A 25,017-nucleotide genomic window follows, 5' to 3' on the forward strand; every position below is an offset into this window, starting at 1 on the left:
TCACCACACGTTGATTATCGGGGCCACGACGGTTGGGCTTCTAACTGTGTGTGCTCCATTTTCTTCAATCCAGATTAGGGAACCAAATGTCACGGTACCATTCTTGTCCCCATTGTAATGTATGGTCATGGAGTATGCCTTCTTCTCATTTGGCTTCAGAAACACCAACGTATCTGGCGAGACCGTAACCCCAGAACCCAGTGGTGCGGTCACCTTAGCCTTATAAGTGGCTGCAGTGCTGCACCTTCTCCTACATTGGTGACAACCCTTCCAAACCTCTGAAAATGCTTGGTTATCTCAGGTACGTGCGTTGCCTTGTACAAAGCAATGAACGACAGGTAATTGAGATCAGAAGACGAGTTCTTGCAATTGTAGTTTGATCTTGTTATGGTCAAAACCTGGTTCTTGGTGACGTTCATGGAGCATATGAGATTTACGTAGTCTTGTGTAGTAGCATCATATATCAGACCCGGATCAAGCGCCATGTTAGGACGAACTTGACCTGCATCCATAGCAAGCGGCGTAGCGATGTCAAAACCTTGACCAATGTCACGGATTGGATGGAGAGTGTTATCGTTGGGGCTCGCCGTGGTCACCATGGCAGACCGTATAGCAGCGGGACTCCATTTTGGGCGGGCGCCTTTCAATAGCGCAGCTATGCCCGAAGCATGAGGGCAGGCCATGGATGTCCCAGAAATTATGTTGTAATCGCTGGACAATGCGAGATTTGACTCGATTCCAGCTGTGACTAAAGTCGGATTCCATGCTGCTAAAACTAGGGTGCCGGGTGCCATCACATCTGGCTTCAAGGATACCAGGATAGCTCGGCGCAGGACCCCTTGAAGTGTATGCAGCAACTGCAGGCGCACCTATGGTACCTACAAAAGTCTGTTGGAAACTCATGCTGGCTGTAGAATTAGCACTATTGCTTTCAACATGTCTGATCACCACCCGCCCATCCTTCGAGCTAATAACGACTCCGGGAAAAGGAAAAACATTGAACTTGAATATTTCTAGTGTTAGTAATTTATTTTAATCAACGGGTATCTGTAATCTTAACGTGGAGAGATTAATAAGTATTTAATATCATAAAGCTCGTAATATAATTGAGATAAAGACGGGAGTGCAATTATAATTCTGTAGTGAGGTGAATTATAATTAGTGAAATAAGAAATAGAATACTGGCAGGATTAGGTTTTCTTATTTACACTAGGAGCTCAGACTTATTACTCCTTAAATCCCTATCGTAGCCCTATATATACACGTTATGCTCTCTAGGTCAGTTTGATATTCTTCTATTATTCAGTAAATAGAGGCAGGCTTAGAGAGAGCAAACAGATCACGAAAGTGTCCACACTTAGTTCGTGTTCTAGACGTGGAGGGAATACGATAGAAGTTCATAAGATATGGTCGAGCAATATTCGTGGTTTATAGTAAGGCGTGCTATAACAAGTTCAAACAGCATTCGTGTCGCAGGGAGTTGAGGTAGAACCCTAATTCCGCTTTATAGGGTTTTACAATTTTTGTTGTCTAATCTGTACGCGTCATTACTGGGTCTTGGGGATTCGGTTTCTAACAGTGGTATCAGAGCTTGCTGTAATCACGCGTATGGATTAAACAAGCCATGTTGTCCGTAGGTTATAGAGGGTAGAACGTAGAACTGTACTAACCCTTATTTTGCAGCGTTCTTACTCAGCTATTATGGTCACATGATTTTTATTGATTTTATGTGATTGGATCCCACGATAATTTTTTTTTGTGGTTATTGTTATTTATTGGGTGCCACGATTATTCTTCGTGGTTGTAATAATTAACGTAGTATGTGTTATTTATTGAGTGCCACGATTATTTTTCGTGGTTGTAATAATTAACGTAGCATGTGAACTCCAATAGAGGCATAAGATTTTTATTATGTGTTTTTATATTTATAGGTTGCTCGAGCCTGTTGTCCGAGACTTTGGATAAAAAGAAAATTTTAAAGAAGTTTTGGGTCAAAGTGCAAAGTGCTTTGGAATTTGGGATGATTAATTCAATTTTGGACAAAGCTCAAGGGCCACTATGTAATTATTACTTTCAATTCCTATATAACAATCTTTATTGCCCTGCTGAGCAGCAGCTTTTGGACGAGTCTTCTGCGGACCGAAAAAAAAGGGAGGGCTACTGAGATCTTTTTCGAGGACTCGCGCACGGTTCCCACGGATGAAACAGTAAAAAAAAAAAGAAGCTGCCATCAGTAGGTTTATTTCGAATTTTATTTTATAGTTTCAGATTGATTTTCTTCGAAGTTTGGTTTTTCCCTTTTAAGTTATTGAAAATTTTGTTTAATTATTTGCAAGCCGGTAACTCGTATTAATTTCCATTCTTCAATAAAGTTGTTCTTTGATACTTGTTTAATTCGTATCTTTTGTTTATTTCGTATTTAGAAGCATGATTCAAATTAGGGTTTCATTTGTTTCTTCCGCAATGTTTAGTGAGTAGTCGTATAGGTAGGGTCACGGGGTGATTAGCACACCGTAGCCAGTCTGTCCACTGCTCCTATTTTCAAACAAGTAATTTTAGGTTAATAAAATACTTCCCGCGGACGAACCTAGGCATCGTCGGAGCCCATTTGAACGGGGAATGAGGGTCCAAAACTCATTCTTCGCTGCGCATGGGTATACGGCGACCATAGGGTCTCGCATCGTGCGGGGTATCTTTTTCTCATTAAAACCAAACGTTTTAAGAACACCGAATGGAGCAGGCTAATCCAGACTGGTTACGAGTGCTATGAAACCTACGACCGTACCTCCTTTTTAATTTTTTGAAAAGTACAATCAATTTTTTAGGTTTTAATTAATCTCAATCAAAACGATAAGGGGTGGCTACCTAAGAGCCCGTTAAATTAGTTAAACCCGAGTTTTTAGTTAGCACACATCACCGTCTCTGTGGATTCGACTCTGGTCTTATCGGGTATTGTGCTACATCGGTTTCCGCCCTACGCTTAGGGCAACCCATTATTTTAGGTCTAGGAAATCGTCAAGCAGTATGTTTCTTCGATTATAATAGCATTCGACGGTTATTCGGAGATCGAAGATGGTAGATACAAAAGATACAAGTTGTTTGACTTGCAACAGATTTTTTCAAATTCGTAGGGTCTGATTACAGGGCTATTTCAACCCAGTAAATTTTGAAATTAGAAAATCAATTCTTCACAAAAGTTGTAGATAATTGAATTTCGAATCCAACCCAATTTGAATCACTTCAATTGGAGGTCGGATGAGGAAGATATGGCCAAAATACTGAAGGTTGTGCAGTTTACGCGGGAATATGTCAAATCCGGAATTTCTTGCCTAAGCACGGTTGGATTTTGGTTTCCTTGATTGATTCAAACTATCTAAGTCTTCTACACAAGTATAGCCAAAGAATTTCAAGTTTGGAAAGACTACTTATTGCTTAAGAATTTCAAGTTTGGAAGGATTCCTTGTTACTCAAGAATTGCATCTTTGACCATAATAGTTGGGATGCATATTTTATTATGTTTCCTTATTTATGTTTATGCATGTTTTCATGAGTGTTTGCATATGTGATAGTTTACCATATTGAGATAACATGGTAATATATAGCCTTTGACCTAAATCACGTTTTTTGCAAATTCGAAAATTTGATAACCTCCTACAAATTTTTTAAATAACTAAGTGGGAGAGAGAATTTATTTTGGATAAATCTCATGGTCTCCATTGCTAGTTCGTAGGTGATATAATTAATTTTGTGTGTTGATTTCAGAACCTTCCTTCCTATCGGACAAAATTAATTGTGGCATCATCGGTACAAACTTCCTAAAGGGATAGCTCTAAGATAATTGTTATGTGAATTACTTCTCCATCAGAGGTAATTCATAATGAAACAATGGGCCATGGAGCTAGGTAATGGTATACACTTAGCTGTAAATAATAGTATCCTCACCATCTGAGTCACTATTATTATTTACAGGACCGAAGCTATATTAGCTATTTAATTTTGCTTGGCATGGTATAGTATCTAGATAATAAAATTAAAAGGTTGTGCCTATCTACACGAATGATAAAGAGTAGAAGACTTCCCATCGAGGCATGCTCTTCACGATGTGTAGGGTTACCAATGTTTTTTCTTTTAACATGTGGTTGAGGGAACCAATATTAAAATAAAATTTAAAGTTTTTTATTGCCCTTAATAATTAATTGTTATATTATTTGATTCTCAGATTCAAAAATGGGCTTTTTCAATCCACTTGTCATTATTCTCAAAGAAAATAAACTTACTGGATTGAATTATATTGACTGGAAAAGGAATTTGGATATTGTGTTAACTGCTGAAGGACATAAATTTGTGTTGTCTGAGGTGTGCCCTCTTAGACCTGATAAGAATGCCACAGAACAGGAAACAAAATTTTATAAAAATTGGTATCACCCATGTTGAAGGGACCCCGATTAGGGATCATGTTCTGAAGATAATAGCTTTTCTTAATGAACTAGAGATCCTTGGAGTTGAAATTGATGGGAAAATCCAGATCGATTTCGTTCTTAACTCATTGCAGTCTGAGAGTTTTATCAGTTTTCGCCTGACTTATTCTATGAACAAAATGCATTTATCTTTGGCGGAACTTCTTAAGGAACTCTAAGCAGCTGAGGGTCTTTTGCTTGGGAAGAAACCATCATCAGTGCTAGTGGCAGAGAAGGCTTCTACTTCTAAGCTGAAAGGCAAGAAGAAACAGAACAAGTCTCAGAAAAAGATTGTGGAGGCAGTTCATGCGCCTCAAGGTGGAGTGAAAAAGCCTAAGGGCAAGTGTTTTCACTGCAAGCAACAAGAACACTAGAAGAAGAAATGTCTATTTTATCTCAATAAAGTAAATAATCAAGATAGATCCTTTCGCTAGTCATTGAATCATGTTTAGTGGTGTTATCTACCAGTACCTGATGTGTTGATACAGAAGCCACTAATCATATTTACAATTTATTGCATGGATTGCAGGAAACCAGAAGGCTAGGTTATTGAGAGATTTATCTGCACATGGGTAATGCTACGAGAGTGGCAACAGTTGTAGTAGAAAATGTTTTTTTAAATTTTAATAATAATAGGAGTTTAATTTTGAGAGATTATTTTTATGTTCTCACACTTAGAAGAAACTTGGTTTCAGTTTCTAAGTTGATTAAAGATGGATATTTAGTTTATTTTAGTAACTTTGTGGTTATTAAGTTAAATAAATGTTTTATCTATTCTGGTTTATTGATGGATAATCTCTACTTTATTAACACTAATAATTTATTCCTATATTTCCTACAGTGCAACTGCATGAATTGAATAACACTAATAATTTACCATGTAAGAGGGAAAAAAAAAGCCTTCTAAATTGAACCAAACGTATCTTTGGCACTTATATCTTGGTCATATTAATCTGAATAGGATTTCTAGACTGGTCAAGGATGGACCTTTAGGTTCATTGGAAGTTGAGGAACTTCTAGTCTGTGAATCCTGTTTAGAAGGTAAGATGACCAAGAGGCTCAGCAAAAGGTTATAGAGCCAAAGAGCCGTTGAAATTGGTTCATTTTGATTTGTGTGGACCCATGAATGTCCATGCAAGAGGTGGTTTTGAGTATTTCATCATTTTGATTGATAATTACTCAATGTTTGGATATATTTATTTGATGCACCGTAAGTCCGAATGATTTGAGAAATTCAGGGAGTATAGGGCGGAAACGGAGAAACATCTGAGTAAATGTCTTAAGACACTGCGATCTGATCATGGTGGTGAATACTTCCTGGGAGAGTTTAAGGAGTACTTGTTAGCTGAAGGGATTACATCTCAGTTATCAACACCAAGTATCCACGTCAAAATAGTTTAGCAGAAAGAAGGAATATGACTCTTATAGATATGGTGAGATCAATGATAAGTTATTCAAATTTACCAATTTTCGTTTTGGGGACATGCACTAGAAACAACAATGTATATTCTTAATTTGGGACCATCTAAGTTAATACCATCTACACCCACAGAACTATGGACTGAGGGCAAACCTAATCTGCAGCATGTTCGGATTTGGGGTAGTCCAGCACATGTGCTGAATGGGAACGCAAATAAATTGAAATCGAGGACAAAAGTTTTGCTTGTTTGCAGGATACCCTAGAGGAACGAAAGGTGGACTGTTTTATAGTCTTACGGATAAGAAGGTCATTGTTAGCACTAATGTCCGATTCTTAGAAGATGACTATATAATAGACCACAAGCCTAAAAGCAAGATTGTTTTAGATTAATTGAGAGGAGAGGGACCGACAAAGACTTCTTCAACATTAATAGTACATGAGGTTACACTGCAAGAAAGAGTTGTTAACACACTGGTACCTCATCGTAGTGGGAGGGTTGTTGTCCCACCCAATCGGTGTACGTTCTTGAGAGAATCTTATGATACGATCCCTGAAGAACAACATGCTGAACCCTGCAACTACAATGAGGAACTAGAAGATAAATATGCAGAATTTTGACAAAAGGCTATGAAATCAGTGATGGAGTCTATGTACTCTAATCAGGTTTGGGATGTTGTAGAACCACCCGAAGGTATTAAACCCATTGGAAATGTATCTAGATAATGGAACTGGATAGATTCATAGTAAATGGTCAAGAGCACATGTTATGTAAGCGTGAGGAGTCTATTCATAGACTCAAGCAAGCATCTAGATCTTGGAACATCCGTTTTGATCAAGCAATCAAGTTTTTTTTTTGTTTTGATCAATGTCCGAATGAGTCATGTGTGTACAAGAAGCGCAACGAAAAAGTGGTGGTGTTCATTGTACTATATGTAGATGATATTCTGCTAATCGAAAACGATGTGGGAATGTTGTCTTCGGTAAATGTGTGACTGTCTAGCCAGTTCGATATGAAGGACTTGGAAGAAGCCGGTCACATTGGCTTATCGTAAGCTACTTATATCGATGAGATCCTTGCTCGTTTTAGCATGCAGGATTCCAAGAAAGGATTCCTCCCTTTTTAGACATGAAATCAACCTATCCAAGGATCAGTGTCGTAACACACATGAGGAGATGGAGAAGATGAAGGCAGTTCCTTATACCTTGGCAGTAGGAAGCCTCATATATACTATGCTGTATACTGGACCTGATATTTGCTTTGCTATTAGCATGGTTAGTAGATTTCAGTGTAATCTAGGGCAAGAGCATTGGACTGCAGTGAAACATATACTCAAGTATCTAAAAAGAACAAGAGATCATATGTTGGTCTTCCAGTCGGATAGTCTGATACCTTATGGGTACACAGATAAAGACTTTGTGTTATATAAGGATTCCAGAAGTATACCTCGAGTTATGTGTTTACCTAGGAGGTAGAGCCATAAGTTGGAGGAGTATCAAGCAATCGTGCATTGATTGATTCCACCATGGAGGCACAGTATGTGGTAGCTTTTTAAGCAGCCAAAGAGGCCATTTGGCTTAGAAACTTCTTGATGGATCTAGAAGTGATTCCTTTAGTGCAATTAGCTATTACATCTATTGTGATAATAGTGGTGGAATTGCTAACTCTGAGGAGCCATTGACTCATAAGAAGGAAAACACATCGAGCGTAAATATCACCTGATTCGATAGATCGTTCAACAAGGTGATATAGCTATGTCCAAGATCGCATCGGTGAACAACCTAGCAGATCCTTTTACGTATAGCTTACAAGCTTAGACTTTTGATAGTCACGTAGAGGGAATGGGAGTGAGATGCATAGCAGTATGGCTTTGAGTCTTAGTGGGAGTTTGTTAAGAGGTTATGTAAAAATTATGATTTTTATATGATAGATTAATATTATTATGTATTAATCAATTTTATCGCTTTTTGATGAGAATCTTTTATGGGCAATGTTTGCATAATATTATTGTATGTTGTGCATGTGTGTCTTTTATTTTACAAAGTAGATGATCCGGTGTGTAGAGTTCGGCTTACACACAGAAGATCAGATGTAGGTGGACAAATTCAATTAATGCTTTGATCAGCACTAGATTGTAACAGCCTCTCGTACCTCTTGACCGGAACCCTAATTTGTCGTCAGAACACTTGATCTGCAAAACAGACAAGGAGTGAGCTCACCTTTGCCTCTCGTGGCAAAGGCCCTCCGATGCCTTTGTTAGTATCTCGTACTGATAATAAACCCTAAATATCGATAGGAAGTCAAGTATGAATGCAATGTTTTGCGTACCTTTCACCTCTAGGTTTACCTTATATTTATAGATTCATGGATGCTTGCTGCCCAAGTATCCATATTGCCATAAGTTTCCTACTTCGTATAGGAAAACTAGGATATCTTGGATTCTCGTTCCCTTATTAGTTCATTACCTTAATCCTTGAAGGACTCTTTTCCATAATGAGCCGAACATCCCATTCCCGTTGGGTATCTTTTACAGATCCTACATTCTCTAGATCTCACTCTTTAACGGAATACCACTATTTTTGGACTCTTCCAGAGTGTTCCCTCTACTTCAACGTCTGATAGGACTTCTTCTCCTTGTTCGGCCATGAAATGGCCGAACAGACGGCCTGGACCAGTTACTTCACATGTAACTGGTCCTTTATCAATTACTTGGACCATTTCCTTCTTAGGAGCTCTCCTCCTGTTCAGCTTTCTCATTGCCGAACAAGTTTACTTGAACAGTGGCTTCACATGTCACTTTCCATTTATTTGGTCCAATAACTTCTCATGTTTTACTGTACCGAGAGTCGTACAACTTTTCTGGACCAATGACTTCTCATGTCACTAGTCCATAGGGCAATGACTCTTTCTTCACAACGTGTTCAGGCCCTTCTTGGACCTGTTCGGGAATAACTCCCTACAATTGCTCCCCAGCTTTACTCGTTATGTTTTACTCAGATGACGAGTAAAGCTCTTTTTACCGAGCAATTTTATTTTGTTCATGCACCTTATTTCATATATTGGTGCAATTTTCAACATTTTGCCAAGGCGAAAACATCTTTTCATTTGGCCTGGACAGGCTTTTAGTCCTACTCTTTACACGTGTCGATCATTGTATTGCTTACATTAAATGCGGGCAGACGTGTTTTGGGGAACGGAACACTCAAACGGCGTCTGGGGTGACGTTTCACATACGCCACCCCACTTTTTAGGGTATTTTTGGGTTTTCGTCCCATTTTCAAAACCCCACTCTCTCTCTCTTAGACTCTTACTGCAGAAAGTTCAAGCTTACCCGCCATTAAAGCTCTGTTCATCATCTCGAAGCTTCTCCTTTTCTGCTTTAGGGATTCCATCTTCCAATTCGTAAGTCACCATTCTTCTTTTTGCTCCATTTCTCTCGTGGATTGCTTACAATCATTTTTTAGGGTTTCATCGTCCCCCTTTCTCTCTATTTCAAAGAACCAAAAAAGTTTTTTGGTTATGGGGAGATTCCGGAGGCATTGTAATACTCCTCAAACCATGTCAAGTTTCAGATCTCGTTACGAGATTCCTGATAACGTGGCTACTGTTTTGGCTCCTGAGGATGCCATCCGTGAAAGTTTTGACTTTGACACCCTTCACATTCCTGTAGTGGCCGTCGTTGAGGGCGGCGTTAGGTTTCCCTTAGCTCCCCTGCTTCATCAGGTCCTGGCATATTATAGGCTTTCCCCAATGCAGGTTTCTGCCAATTTCTTTCAAGTGGTTATGGGTATAAATGCCCTAAATCAAATGTTAAGGACTTCCTTAGGCTTATATGACATTCACCATTTGTATAGCATCTCCAGAACCGGGGATGCCCTCACATATTACTTAAAAAGTAGGGATTCTAGAAAGAAACTCGTCCTTGAACTCCCTGATTCTGCTCGAGGGGACGATGATGATTTTCTGATCGTTACGGGCAACTTTGAACCCAGAGATGAGGATGGCCAAGTGATTGGTTTTCATGCTCCTCACGTATTCGGGAGCCCACGTTAGTGCTCTCCTCCTAATTCATATGTTATTCTTTTTCAGAAAAAGCTTTCTCATGCTTCTAATTATTTGTGCTTTGTGTTATGTTTCAGCTTCAAACATCAATCGAGGCCATAATATCATAACCCCTCAAGTTCACGTAGCAGATATCAGACGTGCACTTGCTTTCAACGGTGAAGGGACATACCTTTTAGGCCGAGCAAGGGCAGCTCAGGTACTGCTTAGTTACAAAGCTTCATACGACGGTTTCATTGATCGGTGTACCCGCGCAGCCGACAACCCTGTTATAGTTGGTCCTTCAAGACCATTCCTCGAGCAAGAAGAGAGGCATTCTCGAACACCTCCAATTTCTGACGAGCCAATCCCTCTCGCCGAGGAGGCTTTCAGTTCCCCATCCAGTTCTTCTTCCAGCGATTACACCCCCTCTCCTCCAGAAATGAACCGGCCAATTGACCTAGGAAGCCTTCTTACCATTCCTGGTCGGGGTCGGAATGTTGCTCAGGGCCAAAGTGGTCCTCAAGGTCATGGGCGCCGTGCCCAGGTTCAATCCGATGCTCCTCCAGGATTCTCCCCAGAGGAAATTGAAGCCCTCCACCGAGAAAAACGTCAACGAGTGGAGGAATCTCAAGAAAGACCCCCACAAGCCTCCTTATCTCCAGCTCCTACATGGGCTCCTTCTTTCTCTCACGGGAACCGAGCTATCACTGCTCGGGACAATGTTGAGTCTGAAAGTACTGCTCTTGCACTGTCCCAAGCCTTTCTATTGCCTGGAGATATGCAGAAAGAAGTGGCAAGCTCTCTTGACATCCTCTTGAGCTCATTTATGTCCCATAATGCCAAGGTAAAATTTCCCCTTTGTAAACCATATCTTTTGGTATCTATGTTTATCTGTTTGAATGTTCCAGGTGATGCAAAAGATGGTGGCTATGGCTCAGAAGCTCAGCCAGTCCGAGCCCCAACGTGCCAAGCTTGTCAGTGAGAACACCAAACTGCAACGTACTATTATTAGGCTCGAGAGAGAGAAAAACCAAGCCCTGAGGGTAGTTGATGGGCTAAAGGGACAGCTGAATGGGGCTGAAGACAGTCTGAACCAATCCCTGAAAGAACTAGAGGCGAGCCAGAATGAAGCCAAAGCTGCATTCGAAAAGGGATACAATGAAGGAATCAAAGTAGCTACGGAAAGCTACACGAACCAGATGCCTGGGATACAAGATCAAATTTGGATGGCCTCCTGGACAGCTTGCCTTACAAAAGCTGAGATACCTGAGTCGTCCCCCCTCTGGACCAACATTGTACTTCCAAGTTCAGCGGCTGGCCGTGAAGAAGACATTACGGAGGAGGGAGATGAAGAGCAAGATGTACACACGTCTGAGCAACCGGTTACTGATGTTGAACTAGGTAATGATATGACCAACCCTGGCCAAAAGGAAGTCAGTGGTGGTCAACCTGGAGGTGAGAATGCCACGGAAGACACGACTGCACCAGCAGCTCCTACAACTGTTCAAGATCTCACTGAAGACGAATGAATTCAATCTCCTTTTGTTTGATAGTCAACTTGTTAGCCATCTATTTTGAATTGTTCCTTTCATGGTACAAGTTCCAAATTTGGGTTTAACATAGGTGTTTTGGCTATATGTGGCCTTTGAATACTGTTTTGATACTTTAAGTATTTCGTACTTGTTTAAGTTTCTCGTACTTTATGCATGTATTCGTATGCTTCCAAGTGTTTTCATACTTTGAACAGTTGTTGTTGTGCATATTCTCATTATGCTTTGGATATATGCCTAAGTTTACTCGTACTTAAAGCATTTCAGTTATATATTTCGTATAAACTGGTGCTTAGTTTTAAGTGTATTCGTACTGCAAGCTACATTTCTCGTATGTTACGCAAGCAAAGAAAACGTAGAATCGTATCAAATCGTATGGGACCATTCCCTGCTCCCCAATATGAAGGATGGTTGAACAAGAGATGGCAGGCTTCATATTCGAGTAACCCTCAAAAGAAAAAATTTAAAGAACATGCCTTTATTCATAAGTGGAGTTTGAAAAATTCAAAACTCAAGGGGGCGTTACTCGTACCCTTTGCAACTAATAAAACACAAGAGAGTTTTATTCGTAACTCTCACACAATCACGATGTGAATAAAAATATACTTAAACATAATCAAATAAAGAACTTTCTCAAATTGTGGACATTCCAAGGCCTTGGCACCGGGTTCCCGTCCAGATCAGTTAATCGATAAGCCCCAATGCCTATGATCTCAGTAACTCGATATGGGCCTTCCCAATTGGCTCCTAACTTTCTCTCATTGGGCACTTTAGTGTTGCCGAGCACCTTTTGTAGCACAAGGTCTCCAACACCAAACTCTCGTGGATGCACATGTTTGTTGTAGCTTTTGATTAGCTGCTCTTAGTATGAGGCCAAGTGCACCAGGGCCCGTTCTCGTCGTTCCTTGGCAAGGTCTAATTCAATCTTCAAGGCTCTATCATTTCCTCCACTTTCAACCAAAGTGGTCCTGTTGGTCGGCAGACCTATTTTCAATGGAATAACTGCCTCTGTTCCATATGCTAATGAATAGGGGGTCTCTCCCGTAGACCTCCTAGGCGTTGTTCGGTATGCCCATAGAACCAATGGTAATTCATCAGGCCATTTCCCATTTGCTTTATCCAACCTTTTCTTGCTTGATTCCATCAAGAATTGTTTTGTTGGAAGCCTCTGCCTGTCCATTACTTTGGGGGTAGGCTGGAGTCGAGTAATAATTCCTTATTCCATACTGACCACAGAATGCTTTGAATTTCTTCTGAAATTGTGATCCATTGTCTGTAATCAATGAGTATGGGACCCCAAAACGAGTAATGATGCTCTTCCACACGAACCTTTCTATCATAGGTTCAGTGATTTTGGCCAATGGTTCTGCCTCAATCCACTTAGTGAAATAGTCTGTTGCAACTAACAGGAATTTTTTATTCCCAGTTGCTTTGTGTAGTGGACCCACGATGTCCATGCCCCATTGGGCAAATGGCCAGGGACTCGTTAGTGGTACCAAATCTTCTGCTGGCATTCGTATCATTGGTGAAAACTTCTGACACTTTTCACAAATTTTTACGTATACCTTAGCATCTTCTTGCATGTACGGCCACCAATAACCTTGGGTGATTGCTCGATGGGCTATGGACCTGCCCCCAGCATGGCTTCCACATGTTCCCTCGTGAATCTCGTGGAGGAACTTTTGCACCATTTCAGGATGCACACAAAGTAAATAGGGTCTTGTAAAAGACTTCCTATATAATTTTCCCTCTCGGGATAACCAAAACCGAGCAGATTTGGTCCTTATTTTGTGAGCCTCCTTTTTGTCTGAAGGGAGTGTTTCATCTCGTAAAAACTCCACAATTGGATCCATCCAACTTGGTCCTTGATTCACGTCCAATACCATCTCCACTCTTCTCCCAATGCTCGGCGGCTCAGTTAGATACTCTACGGCTATCTTTCTTTTAAACTTAGTTGGTACAGCTGCGGCTAACCATGCTAATGAATCTGCATGAGCATTCTTTCCAGAACTTATCTGCTCAATATACACCCTTTCGAAAGTATCAAGCAGATCTCTGGTTGCCTGTACATAGGCCGCCATCTTCTCACTTCGCGTTTCATATTTCCCGGACAGTTGATGGACTACAAGTTGTGAATCACAATATACCCTAACACGTTCTGCTTTTAGGGTATTTGCACTTCTCAAGCCAGCTAAAAGTGCCTCGTACTCTGCCACGTTATTTGATGCATTGAACCTGTAGACACCCCAATCTGACTTCCCGATCGTTTTACTTTCTTCTTCGGTTTCTTGATTCCCCGATGATGAGTCAGGTCGAAACAGTCCCGAGAACTTGGAGTGGCTTGAGTTTGGCATGTGAGGAACCCATCCTTAGCCTTAAAACCTTAAATCAGAACCTGAACCTTGGGTTTGAATGTCGCGCGACATATTGGAACCCTCGCGCGATGGTTCATTTGCCAGGTGGTGGTCAAAGTCAAGGCTTTGACCATTGACCATCACGGGGTTGGCTGGACCCTCGCGCGATGGTCTCACTTCATCGCGCGATGGTCAACACCTGTCATTTTCACCCAGATTGCGTGTTGGTCAGGGGGCTACAGACCCACGTGACCCCGTTTTCTCGGCTGAACAGCGTTCTGGGGGGGGGGGGGCTCCCCTTGCACCACCTCACCCCCCATTCTCCCATCACCTTTGTCACCCACTCCTCCACCAAGCATTTGTAACCAGCATTGTTGGCTGGTTACAAGGGCTTGGTTAGCCATCCACTAACCCCCTTCTTCTATAAATCGCCCCCCCCCCCCCCCATGCTTCCTTGCAAAGGGTTACAAAAAAACTCCCTAAGAAAGAAGGAAAAAAGCTCAAGCACAAATACCTCACACAACTCAAACCCACATAGTCACCCTCCAAATCTCACCATCTCATCATTCAAGCCATTTCCAAAGCACTCAAAGCAAAGGTATAATATCTTTCTGCTCACTGTTCGAACCCCTGAGGGGGGCTGGCAGGGTCAAGGCTGGTAATTGATACCAGTTCTGGCCCTAAAGCTGGCAGAGTTTCAAGAGTCTGTTGGCTAGGAAACCCTCGCGCGATGGTCCCGTTTCCTCGCGCGACGATTCTGTCTGCGTGAGAATGGACCACGTGGGGAAGGGACCTTGGTCTTTACGTTTATTATTGTGCATATAGCTCTTTTAAAAGTCTTTAAAGGAGATTTAGCTCACTGCTTTGCTGTTTTGCATGTTGAAAATCACTATTAGGCTTAGTTTATAGCACTTCTTGGTTTGGAATGCTTTTGGGATGCTCCTGAACATGTCTCAGAGCCCTAAGTATGCAAAGCAATTCCTGGAAATCCAGTCAGAACAATCGCGCGGCTGTCTCAGACTGTCGCGCGATGGTTCTCTCTCTCCCAGGGAATGCCCTTGCATGAGCAGTTTGGCCTTGGCCTTCGTTTAGACACCCCCACTGTTTAGGGGCTGCTTTTTCATAATATTTCTATCTGTTGGCTGTAATATTGTTTACTTTCAAGTACCCATAAATTGCTTGGTTTGCACCTGGGTGAGCACTGGTCCTTCCAGAGCCCAGAAGGGAATGAAATTCAAACCATTGGTGAAACATGAACACTCGCGCGAGGGTATGGTAATGTCGCGCGATGGTTTGCTTGTATGCGGATGAACTCACGCATGCAAGCTGGCTGTTTCTTCGTGCCAAAATCATACACAGCGCTATCTTGATGTATGATCGATGTTTTTGAACTTCGTTCCATTTATTACTTGTCATCTTACTAATCCATGCCATATCTTATCACATCCTGCAAACTGTTACAGTTTTAATCCCCGATTAACTGTTCCCCCGCCCTAATTGGCTAAAAACTGATTAATGAAACAGAATCGCAAAACAAACATTTTCGCAAATGCCTAAGTAGAGACCGATCTCCGGATTGGGCGAGAGGGGTGCCATAAAACCCTTCCCCTCTCGTAACCGGGCTCCCGAACCCAGATATGGTTATGACGGACTGGTTCCTTAACTTTTTCAAATCGAAACAGCGCGGCAAGCGCTTCGAAATACGGTTCCTTGGGTGTCGGACCTTCAAAACCCAAGTGGCGACTCTGTATTTTGCGAGCGCTTGCTTCCCCGCTCGCACTCCCTCGCGTTTCGGAATCCGGAAGTTCCGAAGGGCACGCATGCCCACAGAACCCTAGCCGAACAGATAATTCTAGCATTGAACCTTCGGGGGGTAAAAGCACAACCCCGATTCCTGATCCAGTGTTGCAGACTGACCCATCAACGAACAGCTTCCATTCCTGGGGATCTTGTTCGACTAGTGCCTGTTTCTCCCTTTGGGGTAGTTCTGTTTTCTGCTCCTTTCTCGTAGGAGGCAAAAGTGCTACTGTGGGTGAGAATTTTGCCACAAAATCAGCCAACACTTGGCCTTTGATTGCTGTGCGCGGCTGATAATCGATGTCATATTGGCTCAACTCAACAGACCAAGTTGAGATCCTTCCCGAGAAGTCTGCTTTTCGTAGCAGTGATTTTAATGGGAACTCAGTATAAACCACAACTTTATGGCTCTGGAAATAATGTGGCAATTTTCTAGTTGTTGTCCTTAATGCCAGGACTAACTTTTCGAGGGGCAAATATCTTGTTTCTGCATCTAACAACGTTTTGCTCACATAATAGACTGGGATTTGCTCGGATCCCTTATTTCTCAAGAGGACTGCACTCACAGCATGCTCAGAAATGGCTAAGTACAAAACTAGGGACTCACCTGGTTCCGGAGTCGAAAGAATGGGAGGAGAAGCCAAATATCCCTTCCAATCCTGGAAGGCTTGTTCACATTCTGCTCCCCATTTGAATCATTCTCTCTTCTTTAACAGCTGAAAGAAAGGTCTGCACTTGTCAAGGTCTGCACTTGTCACTTAACCGGCTAATAAATCGATTAAGAGCCGCTGCCATCCCAGTCAACCGTTGGACTTCTTTCGTTGTCCGAGGACTCTGCAGATTCTGTAAGGCCTTTATCTGGTCAGGGTTCGCCTCAATCCCCCTTAAGGTTACAAGGTGGCCCAAAAACTTTCCAGAACCGACTTCAAACGCACACTTCAAGGCGTTGAGTTTCAATTTATATTTCCTCAAGATTTCAAAAGCCTCTTTTAAATCTGCTATATGGCCTTGCCCAGTTTTACTTTTCACCACCATGTCGTCTATATAAACCTCCATAGTTTTGCCGAGCAATTTTCTGAACATGATGGTTGCGAATCTCTGATATGTTGCCCCTGCATTCTTTAATCCAAAGGGCATGACATTGTAACAGTACAACCCTCGTGGTGTAATAAAAGAAGTCTTCTCTTGATCTGGCCCGAACATGGCAATTTGATGATATCCTCGATATGCATCGAGAAAACTCATTCGTTCGTATCCTGTAATTGCATCAACTAGTTGGTCTATCCTTGGAAGAAGGAAACTATCCTTTGGGCATGATTTGTTTAAATCTGTGAAGTCTACACAAACCCGCCATTTTCCATTCTTTATCTTGACAACAACAGTATTTGATAGCCATTCTGGATAGTAAACTTCCCTTATTGCCTTGGCTTCCAACAAATGGTCCACTTCTTCAATTACAGCGTCAACGTGCTGTATGGCTGCCCTTCTTTTCTTTTAAATGACTGGCTTATGCTGTGGATCTACATTCAAATGATGGCAAATAACGTCTGCACTTACCCCAGGCATTTCTTCTGGTGTCCAGGCAAATACGTCGACGTAAGTCTTCAAGAAACTTATCAATTCAGTCTCTTCCCCTGCTGGCAGTGATTCCTCAATTAAAAAATACCTATCTGGATCAATCTCGTTGATCTGTGTTTTCTTCAAACCCTCAACTACCCTCTCGGTTGGGTCCTTACCGACATCCTCAATGGTCGGCTGATCTGGAATTTCCACTGTATTGACATGGTGGGCGTTATGGATTCTTTTTATGATGGATACTAAACATTGTTGAGCTACCTTTTGGTTACCCTTGATCTGCTCAATCCCATTGGATCCTGGAAACTTTACCATTTGATGGAAAGTAGAAGAGACTACCCTCATCTTGTGTAACCATGTTCTCCCTATAATCACGTTATAGGAGGAGGGTACATCCACCACGAGGAAGTCAGTTTGTAGCACCACTGTCCCAGCCCGAACAGGTAAAGTTACCTTTCCTAACGGCCAGACTGCTCCTGCTCCAAATCCAACCAAAGGGGTTACTGATTGTACCAAGTCTTCTTGAGTTAGTCCCAATTTCTTGAATGAATCGTAATATAGCACTTCGGTGCAACTCCCTGAGTCCACTAGGATTCTTTCCATGTCATATTCCCCAACTCGTAGGGTTATGACTAAAGTATCGTTGTGAGGTACCTGGACTCCTCCCAGATCTTCATCTGTAAAAACTATGCCCTCTTTGCATGCTTCTTCGTTACGCCCTCTTTTCTTTCCCAACTGCATCACATGTTGGTCGTGTTTTATTTGTCTCTGAAGCAATCTCACCTCATTTCTCGTATAAGGTTCGGCTAATCCATGTATCATATGGATTACTCCCTTTGGATTCTGTTCGTAATCCAATTCCATTGCTTTGTCTTTATCCTTGGGATCTTCTTGGATAAATTCTTTGAGATAACCTCGTGAGACCAAATCATCAAGGTGCCGTTTAAACATCTCACAATCCTCAGTCACATGGCCCCAATCCTTATGGTAGCTGCAGTGCTGATTCGTAGCACGTTTTGCATCTTTATTCCCACCTAGAGTTGGAGGCCATTTGAAATAAGGTTGATTCTTTATTCGTTAAAGAATCCTGTAGATGGGCTCTTTCCAGACCGTGTTTATTGAGAAAAATGACTTGGGATCCGAAGCTTGTTTATCCTTGTACGGCTCTTTCTTTGCCTGCCCATAATCTTTCCTTTCACGATAACTTTTGGGCTCTGGCTTGTCTGCTTTCTTTATAGGCCCCTTTACTTGCTCGGCGGCCAACTTAGCATCCTCCCGAAGAATGTCATCCTCGTTTCTGGCGTGCTGCTCAATTCGCTCCATCAGTTTTGCCAGTGTCTGCACTGGACTCATGTTTAAGGACTTACGCAGCTCCCCCCGAACAGGCAAACCTGTCTTGAACGTGGCTATCGCGTATTCCTCGCTGCAACCTTCAATTTCATTGAAGGTTTTTCAGTACTTTTTTGCATATTTCCCAATACCATCTCCACGCTTCTCCCAATGCTCGGCTCAGTTAGATACTCTACAGCTATCTTTCTTTTAAACTCAGTTGGTACAGCTGCGGCTAACCATGCTAATGAATCTGCATGAGCATTATTTCCAGAACTTATCTGCTCAATATACACCCTTTCGAAAGTATCAAACAGATCTCTGGTTGCCTGTACATAGGCCGCCATCTTCTCGCTTCGGGTTTCATATTGCCCGGACAGTTGATGGACTACAAGTTGTGAATCACAATATACCCTAACACGTTCTGTTTTTAGGGTTTTTGCACTTCTCAAGCCAGCTAAAAGTGCCTCGTACTCTGCCACGTTATTTGATGCATTGAACCCTAGTCGAACAGATAATTCTAGCATTGAACCTTCGGGGGGTAAAAGCACAACCCCGATTCTTGATCCAGTGTTGCAGACTGACCCATCAACGAACAGCTTCCATTCCTGGGGATCTTGTTCGGCTAGTGCCTGTTTCTCCCTTTGGGGTAGTTCTGTTTTCTGCTCCTTTCTCGTAGGAGGCAAAGGTGCTACTGTGGGTCCAGAGAAGTTGTATAAGATATGGTTCATAGTTTTAGATGGAACTAGACACACCATCGGTAGGACTGTAGTACAATGTTTAGTAGGTCTGTCTTGACTACAGGGAACGGTCTAGTTCTAACTTATTGTGCTAGTACACTTTGTGTGTATTGAACGGGACCACATTGAGGTAATTGTCTTTATACTAACTTTATAAGACAATTGAAACCTCATGGTTATTATGAATGCTTATGCTCTTAATCCAAAAATAATTATTAGAGGTGTATATTTAATGTTGTTGACTTTGATTCATTAAATAGTGAGATCTTTATACGGTTAATAGTCTCGGTGAGTTGGGTAGCAACATTATGTATATGATAACTATTAATTATTGATAGAATCCACGTCCCAGTAGGAATTGATGATACCTCTTGAGTAAGCTTATAAGTTTCGATTATGTCAAACCATGCAGGTGGATATTTGTATCCAACATATTGAATAAATTAAGCGGATAGTCTCAAGATAAGATGTTGATTAAGTGGGAGATTGTTAGTAATTTATTTTAATTAACGGGTATTTGTAATCTTAACGTGGGGAGATTAATAAGTATTTAATATCATGGAGCTCGAAATATAATTGAGATAAAGACTGGATTGCAATTATAATTCTATAGTGGGGTGAATTATATTTAATGAAATAAGAAATAGAATCCTGGCAGGATTAGGTTTTCTTATTTACACTGGGAGCCCAGACTTATTACTTCTTAGGTCTCTATCGTAGCCCTATATATACACGTTATGCTCTCTAGGTCAGTTTGATGTTCTTATATTATTCAGTAAATAGAGGCAGACTTAGAGAGAGCAAACAGATCACGAAAGAGTCCACACTAGGTTCGTGTTCTAGACGTGGAGGGAATACGATAGAAGATCATAAGGTATGGTCGAGCAATATTCGTGGTTTATAGCAAGGCGTGCTATAACAAGTTCAACCAGCGTTCGTATCGTAGGGAGTTTAGGTAGAACCCTAATTCCGCTTTTTAGGATTTTACAATTTTTGTTGTCTAATCTGTACGCTTCATTACTGGGTCTTAGGGATTTGGTTTCCTAACATCTAGATCATCTGAGATGAAGATAGCCGCCTCCATATGTTAGTTAGCAAGCACAGAAATTTGCGTAAAAAACGACCATGCTGATAAAGTCTTGTTGTAGAGGAGAGGGCTGTTGTCCACAACGGCACTCGCCAGTGATGGTTAGCCCATTTCAAAGAGTTAACGTCCCGGCAAACCACCGGTCTATCGATCCCGCTGCAACGGTCAAGACCCACAGAATTCCATTGTAAAACAGCCCAAGCTCCGGGCCTTCATTTCCAGCTGAGGAAGAAACGAGGATACCCTTTTCCATCGCTCTAAATAAAGCTACGGCAATCGGGTCCTCGTAAAGAGGAAGGGAATCGAAACCCAGCGAGATTGATATTACATCCACCCGGCCGTCAGCTACTGCCTTCTCCATCCCAGCGAGAACGTCAGAGGCATAGCCTCCTTCGTCCAAAGGACTTTGTACATTGCCACCCTAGCAGCGCGACCCCTCTCACGGTTCCGAAGCGTAGCCGAAAAACGATGGGTCTTCTACGTAGTTTCCACCAGCAGTCGACGAAGTGTGGGTCCCATGACCCTCGGTGTCCCTTGCTGAGTTCATACTAAGTTTAATATCAGGATTTGCAGCCAAAAGTCCCTTGTTGAAGTATCTAGCTCCAATAAGCTTCAAATTACACAATGAGGAGTTGAAGTCTTAACCTTCCTCGCATGTTCCTTTCCATTTTGACGGGATAGCGGCCATCCCATCGTCTTTAAAGCTCTTGCTCTCTAGCCGCACGCCAGTGTCGATCATCCCAATGATAACGTCTTTGCCGTAGTGTGAAGCCGGCCACAGTCCGGTGGCATGACTGAGGCCGAGGAACTCCGTGGTGGTGTGGGTGGTGTCTTTTGTTACCTTCCTGTCAGGGTAAGACGAGACGAACCCCGGTAACTTCTTTAAGCTCTCTAGCTCATCTTTCGAGAGGACTGCGCTGAAGCCATCCAGTACATTGTCGTAGCTGTAGAGGAGCTGCGACGCGGAATGGCAATCGTCTGATGTTTCCGTCTCCGTTGATTTTACGGAATCAACGACGGAGGAATGCCAGTTGTGGCTGCTAGTGAAAGCCTTGGGCATGAAAGACTTGTCCATGTGGACAATGTGGGTGGACCTCTCGGCCGAAATCAAAGTGCCGTGGGGAGAGAGAAGAAACCATGGTCAATATGAGAAGACAAGACCCATTGCTTAGCCTCATGTTTTTTGTAAGGAAAAAAACACTTCTACTTTGACAGTTGACACCAACATGTTATGTAACGTTAAATAGAAGCATGTATGACGTAGGAGAGTGATACAGGATTAAGATAAAGAAGTGACATGCCAGGTTCTCCCCGTTGTGATGCCATTTTCTTTTAATTGTAACTCATTGCTATGATTAATAAAATTATGTTTGCTGATAATTGAAAAAAAAGATAAAGAAGTGCATTAACGGCATTGTGTATATTAAAGTTAGGCCAAATGGATGTTACAAAGGACAGATTATACTAAAGTTAATTGACCATTGGAGAATCCACACCTGGCATAGGAGATTGTTATTTGTTCTTCAGACTTGAAACGAGCTGAGCCAAGCTTTGCTTTAGGGTCTTCAAGCTCGAATCGTGCCTAAATATGTTAGCTCAAGTTCTATGTATTTGAGAACTCAAGTTCTATTCGCATACTAAACGAGGCTGTATAATGAGTTGAGCCAAAAAAATCCGTGCTTATCGACATGAGCCAAGCTACGGCTAAATCAAGCTCGGGTTGTTAGTAGATGAACCAAAAACCATTTTCAAGCTCGGCTCATTTATTAAACTATGCTAGCCGAGCCCTTAATGATCGCAACCTCGAGCTCAAACTGCAGAATCCATGAATGGTACATATATAACCGAACTATTGATGATGAATCTAAGCCACCTAAATGTACACAAATTATCCAGTCAGGGATCCCTTACCAGTTTACCGTGCGGACCTCCCCATTCCCGAGCAAATTTCGATGATCCGAGCCGCTCAAAGTGTGCAGAACGTGATTTTAAGGGTACCCGTGTGTAATCAGAAAAACAAATGACTGGGAAAGGCTTGATTTGAGCAGTTTTTTATTAAACCGTTCAATGAAAACTACTCCGATCAAGCCCTTCTCAATCTACTTCTTTTTTTTTGTTGATTTCTCGCGGGTACCCTTAAAATCACATTCTGATTACTTTGAACGGCTCGAATCATAGAAATTCGACGGGAAGGTGCACCATAAAACTGTCCGGAGAGCCTTAATGTATACCTTTTTATTTATACAACTCCTAGTTTAGCAACATCAATTCCATAACTTAACCAGAAAAAGAAAATAATCAATACCTTGACGTTTATAACGATCAAGCTTTGGTTTCTTCTTTAGGTGGAAAGAAATTAAGCGAATCTCCCCATAATTTTCCAAGACTATGAATCAGGCTTATCATTTCCAAACACTAAAGAAGTCACCAGCAAATTCATATAGCCTAACCCAATTGATTAGGACTTATGACTCGGTCTGGTTTTGTTTGATTTAGTACAGTAGTTGCCCGATGTTACATTGCAAAATGAAGAGAAGTCATCGCAAAGTGATCATAACAATTGTGTAATTAATAAGCTTACCACATGTGATTGCACCGAAGGCATCAAATAATTCATAATTCCTTCAACAAATTGTCCAAAATGGTTTTAATTTCCATGAGCTACGATATCAAGCGCCACTTTGGTCTGTTCCATGCACATATTTTTTACTCCGAAATCAACTGGCAAAAGCAAAAATACGCAATCAACTCAACAAATTTTCCAAAAGATATCATGATGATGCCGAAACGATGTGTTATGTGCGTACAAATTAAGTGCTGATCTTTTATTATAACCACAAAACAAAGGCTCAAGAAAAAAGAAGCTACTTCTAATACAAGGAATGAATTAGCAATCATTGTTAGCCGTGTCAAAGTTGTGATGTTATTAAAAAGGCAACTGTTTCTTTCATCTGCGTAATGTCTATTTATAGCTATCTAGTTAAATATTTGGAGGTCAATTAATCGTACATCGATAAATTGTGGCCAACGTACGAACAATCATACATTTGTGCAACCAATTACAAAATTTTAATCGGATCTACTATAGGCTCAGCAGTATCATTGTTGGCCGTCTCAAAGTTATGATGTTATTGAAATGAACAACTGTTTCTTTCATCTGCGCAATCGGGTCCATATATTTACATGAATAGAGAAAGTACACAACACTTTGAAATGCCTTGAGGTATGTAGAGAAGAATGGCCATAGGACATTTTGCACTTACTCTTTTTTTTTAGGTAAATCGAAAATTCATAAACGGCTAAAGCCAAAACAAAGTCTGCATCAGAAGAGCTAGTAGATCAAAGCGCATATTTCAATAACTAAAAAACCAGAAAACACCTAATCTAGGATCTGCCTTGGATTTAGGCTATTTCTTATCAATAACTCCCTAATAGATAGGGGAGCTTCAACCGTAACCACGAGAGGGTCATTTTGTTCAGCCCCCGAGTGGCCTAGCCAGATGAAAATCACATTGGTTGGACGTATGCTCGGTAAATATGGGACAACTCAATTCCCGTTTCTATTGAGGATCATATTGACATCTCTGATGAATGTGCTCTGGGGGTGATTTCCTGGATTTTCGTTGGATGAGTGTGATTCCATATGGACGTTGTTCATTCCTTTCTCCAAGACAATGGTGATCGATCGAGACCTCTGTGGATTTGGGGTGAGTATGGTCCGGATTGGTTCGATTTTATAATAAACCAATATATACGGATTATGAATTTAGAGAACTAAACTAACTCACAAAAAATAGAGAACCAAACCAATCCAGACCATTAAAATACGGTTCAGATTTGGTTTTAAATCGCGGTTTACTTTGAACTAAGCTATCATCTTCAAAAATATTTAAAGTACTTAACATTACGAAGATAAATTCAAAAAAAAACTTATATTAAAATCAATTCCATTAATATTATCAAAACACACTAACATCAATCAACTAATTAATTATTGCGGTGGATTTATAGAAGTTTAGTCTAAATTATCTTGACATAGAAGAAAAACTAAATATTGCGTTGGATTTAATATGAACAATAAATTAGGAAAGTTGTTGACTAAGGCTCCCATATTTATTTGGTGAATCATAATTAAAATTTATATATATATATATATAATATGTGTGTATTATATAGTTCGTATAGGTTTGGAATCAAAACCGTGAACGTAAATCCACAAACCGAACCATATAACGAGGTTTCTAATTTTTTAAAAATCATAACCAAACCATACTATTAAAAAACCAAAAAAATCTTTCGGTTTGGATTAATTTGGACTGAATTCGGGGTTTGATGGATTTTTGGCTCACTCCTACGTGGATGCTCCAAATTTCTCTTTCTAGGCTTTGATTCTGCCAAGATTTTCCCATAGACAATGGTGAGGTCCTCTGTAGATTTTAATCCCATGCCATGACATGACAGGAACCAATCCAATTAGATGGGTGGTCAGGAGCTTGTGTCTATCTCGATCGGGGAGGGGAATATTCAAGATAATATCTCCAACACTGTCATTCAAGAATATCCACTTTGTTGTTGCACTTTAAATTGAGTGGTCCATATATGCATGAATGAATATATATTGGTATGCCGTACGTACGCGTAAAGGAACGGAATCTTCTAATCAGAA

At 41.2% G+C, this 25,017-nt stretch overlaps 1 pseudogene; it reads right to left on the reverse strand.

Moving 5' to 3' along the window:
- LOC131328315 (subtilisin-like protease SBT3) lies at positions 1–21,492 on the reverse strand (annotated as a pseudogene).
- Between the last annotated feature and the right edge of the window lie 3,525 nt (positions 21,493–25,017).

The sequence above is a fragment of the Rhododendron vialii genome, chromosome 6a (assembly GCF_030253575.1).
Source record: "Rhododendron vialii isolate Sample 1 chromosome 6a, ASM3025357v1".
NCBI lineage: Eukaryota > Viridiplantae > Streptophyta > Magnoliopsida > Ericales > Ericaceae > Rhododendron > Rhododendron vialii.